The sequence below is a fragment of the Nuphar pumila genome, chromosome 7 (assembly GCF_984573655.1).
Source record: "Nuphar pumila chromosome 7, dmNupPumi1.hap1.1, whole genome shotgun sequence".
Classification (NCBI taxonomy): Eukaryota; Viridiplantae; Streptophyta; class Magnoliopsida; order Nymphaeales; family Nymphaeaceae; genus Nuphar; species Nuphar pumila.
The window spans coordinates 31350490-31355411 of record NC_143255.1 but is presented as its reverse complement, the minus strand read 5'-3'; positions in this window follow the sequence as shown (position 1 = coordinate 31355411).

Below are 4922 nucleotides of genomic sequence, written 5' to 3'. Positions count from 1 at the left end.
GTGAGCTCGCCTCTCATACCCGTGCCTCCCCTCTGTCCCTCTTTCTAACTTGTCAGCAGGGGACCCTCCCCCCTGCCGCTGGTATTTTTTGGTAGGGAGCCGGAGCCCCCTGTCGTTGTTATTTTCTGCTAGGGGGCAGACCCTCTGCCCTTGTTTAAGCAAAAGCGGCAGGGGATCCGCCCCCCTGCCGCTGGTATTTTTCGGTAGGGGGCCGCCCCTGCCCTTGTTTAAGTAAAGGCGACTAGGGATCTGCCCCCCCTGTCGCTGGTATTTTCCGACAGAGAGTGGAGCCCCCCTGCACTTGTTTAAGCAACCGGGGTAGGGGATCCTCCTCCCTATCATTGTGTTTGCTCGGCCGGCAGGGGGGCCCGCACCCCTGCTGTTGATACTTTTCAGCAGGAGGCTCCCGCCCCCTGCCCTTGTTTAAGCAACAGCGGCAGGGGGATCCGCCCCCTGCCGTTGTGTTTGCTCTATCGGGCTGGTACTTTCTTATGTCTTTGTCTTTGGCGGGCAAGAGTAATATACATTGTAGGTGTGTAAGAGAGAAAAATGCGATGCTTAATGCTAAGCATCGCATGCGGCTTAAAATGCTATGCGAAAATAAATAAGCAAAATGCAAATCGGGTAAATACCCGTGTTGAGTAAGTGATGTAAACACATCACATGTTATTTAATTTCTTGGATGCAACACTTTCCTGTTCACATACTCACTTAGTTGTGGATAACTAGGACTACTTTGATGGAGTTTGGAGATCATGCTAAGCATGATTTTATTGTATGAAAATAGAAGTCTTCTTATTTTAGAGTTCAGATTTCATGCTAGGTATAGTAGTAGTTAGCGAGATATTGAAGTATGTTTGCTACAGGTACATGTTTGACATTATTTTGATATGAATGATTTGAATGTATTGCAATGTTTGATGTGATTGTATCCATGCTTGCATGTGAAATTATGCAATGTATTGCAATGCTATTTTCCATTTGATTATGCCTTCCATGTGAAATTGTATCATAAAAACATGCTTCAAATGAATGTATCATTTTTTGAAATGTGATTTTATATTTCTAAATATCTTCGTGATGTGTATAAATATGATGTGATGTTGTTACACACGAAAATATTGAATTATCAATGCATGCATAATAGTTCATGAAATTGCATTTTATGTTAAACATGTTTGTGGCCTAGAGGGGAAGAAAATTTATGCATTAACTGAAACAAAAAAATTGCTCACAAACAATCACCAAACAAGAATTAATAGATAAATTAGATATTTTTTTATCATAGCATTATTATGATTATCTTTTAATTGTGATGATAATATCTGTAACATTATAGGACAAAATGACTATAAACCATGAATGAATGTACCGTAGGATAGTTGATAATGAGGTATCGCATGAATATATAGATGGTGTTGACAGTTTTATTGAATTCACAACGGCAAGTGCCAGTACAGTAGATCCCACTGGTCGAATCAGATGCCTCTGCACGATGTGTAAGAACAATCAATTTGTAGAACCTCATGGCGTTAGATATCACCTATATAGGAAGAATTTTGTTAGTGGTTATCAGAATTGGATGCTTCATGGTGAAGAATTTTAGAATAATTTTGATGCACGGGTGGATGTGGTGCACGATAATCTATATGTGGAGTTGATATTTGATGCCGCAGGACCAGAAATGGGTTCTGCTCTGATACCTAGTGATATACCAACTAGGGTAGAGGAAGAAGCAACAAACGATGCAGCTAGTAGATTTTATGACTTACTTAGAGATGCTGATGAGCCACTGTGGAATGATTGTGAGAGTCACACTATCTTGTCTGCAGTTCTTTAACTACTGAATTTGAAGTTAGAGTATAATTTGAGCCAATCATGTTTTGATCGTCTGTGCTCTATTGTGAAGAGTATGTTGTCCAATTGCCAGAAAATCTCTATCGTGCGAAGGTTATGGTCAACGCTTTAGGTATGGGGTATCAAAAGATAGATGCTTATCCAAATCACTGCATGTTGTATTTCAAAGATCAAGAAAATAGCAGATCATGTCTGTCATGTGGGCATCCTCAATTCAAGCCAAAGACAAGAGGAAATGGTAGTACGAGGTCAAAAGAAGTGTCATACAAGTCACTCCGCTACTTCTTTCTCACCCCTAGATTGCAACGACTGTATATGTCTTTGAGGACAGCTAAATACATGATATGACATGCAAATAAAGTTTGACATGATGAAGACAAGATCACACATCCTGTTGACGCGAAAGCTTGGATGTACTTTAATCGTACTCAACAGAACTTCGTAATGAAAGTGAGAAATGTTAGTGACAAATGCTCGTAGTGTGAGGGCCTTCCTTGGATTTAAAAGGATCACAATTGGACAAAGAAATCTATATTTTGGGAACTATCATATTGGCCGACCTTATAGATAAGACATAATCTGGATGTGATGCATGTAGAGAAAATTGTGTTTGATAATGTGTTCAATACGGTAATAAATGTCAAAGGAAAAATGAAGGATAATCTGAAGGCCCGTTTGATTTTAAAAGTAATATGTAAAAGACCAGAATTAGAACTCCAAGAGTACAATGAAAAATTATTGAAACCAAAGGCATGGTACATACTTGGACTAGATCAAATAAAGCAGGTATGACAAATTATTTGTTAAATGCAGACGATTTGATCTGGAGTTGCGAAGGGAACTTTCACATCTAACTGATTCAGAATTACAAAAAGAATGTGAAAATAAGTTTGTGGCATGGATGAAAGAGTTGGTAAGGATGATGACATGCATTCTTTCAGTGTGAACAACAATATGTTACTTAATTGGTCATGTTTGCTGTTATTGTTTATGCTTGTAGGTCCGCCATTGTGGTGTTAATGACCAAAGAATATGTGATTTACAAAATGATCCAACCAAAGTTGTGCAATGTTACAACAGATACATCATAAATGGTTATCGATTCCATAAAAAAGACTACAGTGCAAATAAGTCAACGATGAATAGTGATGTGTGTGTCCAGGATAGCAGTTACGATGAAAATGAACTTGACTATTACGGTATTATAGAAAAATTAATGGAGTTCACTTAGGCATAAATAACAGGTTAACTTTATTCAAGTTTCATTGGTTTGATCTCACAACAACAAGAGTCGACAAAGCCTCATGCATTATAGAGGTGAATCATAAATCAAGGTTTGAAACATATGAACCATTCATATTAGCATCACAAGCTCAACAAGCTTACTATACTTCATATCCGAATACAAGGAAGTCAGATAGAAATGAATGGTGGGTGGTTTGTAAGGTGAAGTCTACACTATACCCCGAGTATGATCAGTTATAAGAAGACATGATTGTTGAAGATGTTGAATACCATCAATCAGATGATATGTATGACTTCTCTTATGGTCACGATGTTACACATGGTCTGCATGTCACATTTCCATTGTTCGATGATACACGTATGAAAGAATGTGATCCAAATAATATACCAAGTGGATGGGCGCCCAATGTAGAAGAAGGCGAAGAAGACTAAGAGGAGGAGGAAGAAGGAGAATATGAAAGTGAAAAAAATGATGATGAAGTATACTCGATCTAGTGAAATACATGTTTGAGTGCTATGAATGATTTGAATGTATTGCCATGTTTGATGAGGTAGTAGTTATGAGGTAGTAGTTAGCGAAATATTGGAGCATGTACATGTTTGACATTGATATGCTATGAATGATTTGAATGTATTGCCACGTTTGATATGACTGTATCCATGCTTGCATGAAGTTATTTTCGATTTGAATATATATCCATGAAATTGCATATCATGTAACTGATCCATATAATATTTTTATTTGTTAGAATATGGTCTGTGAAGGTCACAGTGGTCGAGGACCAAGTGGAGGCCGTGGGACATCATTAAGTAAATGTCTTTGTGTTATATTCAAATATAGGCATTCATTATGTTTTTGCTTATATGTTGATATAAACATTGTTACTTGTTAATCGTCTTTATAGGAACCCAACTCAGTGATAGGCAGTCTCAACTTTCATCTTCACACAATACTTCGATAGGTATATCATTTAAATAATTATATACTTGATTAGTCTAAATGTGCATTGTGTGGATTTCTAACTCATTGTTCTGTAGGTGATGTTTTGCCTACACATGACCCACCTACACCAGCTACTTATACACATCATGAGACAATGCCAGATGCAGGGTCTTCTCAGTGTGGCACACGATGCCTCATTCAAATAGTGCATATCGATAGTCGACCACAAGTATTTCATTGTCACTTGTCCAATACTTATCTTGAAGAAAAGCATGTAGACGTGTGGTGAGCTCTCAAATCTACCCCCGAAGAGCTCTCTAAGGTCCCTAAAAGGTCCTCTCAAAAAGCCCTTCAAGCCCCTCAAGCCCTCAGAAGTGCCCTTAATCAAACCATGCAAAAGTGCTCAACATAGAAGAAGATCAAGGGGACAAAAGACTCAAGCACTGAAGACTTTTTCTCTTATTTTTTGATTAGGATTTAATTTATTTGGGTCTGTAATAAAACTATTTATTTATTTATTTAAGCCTCTGCAGGGGCAACACTCTCTTGTTTATTTAGTTAATTAATCTTTTATTTTTCAAGGCAATAAAGAGTAGTTAATTGCATGTTTGAATACAAAGTATTTTCCGTTTCCTGAGTTTGATCCAGACTCCATCGTTAGTGTGAGCTAATTTTTATGATTTGATGCATGATTTACACAAACGTTTTAATTAAAAATATTATTTTAAAATGCTTTATTGAAAAAGTTGCATAAGAAGTCGTGCTCAAAGTCACTTAGAGATGGGGTTTAAACTGTGAGTAGTTTAAATGGGTTAAAACAACCTTGTGTTATAGAATCTCCCTGAGTGGAGATTGAGCTAGCGAGCTCGTGTGCTGA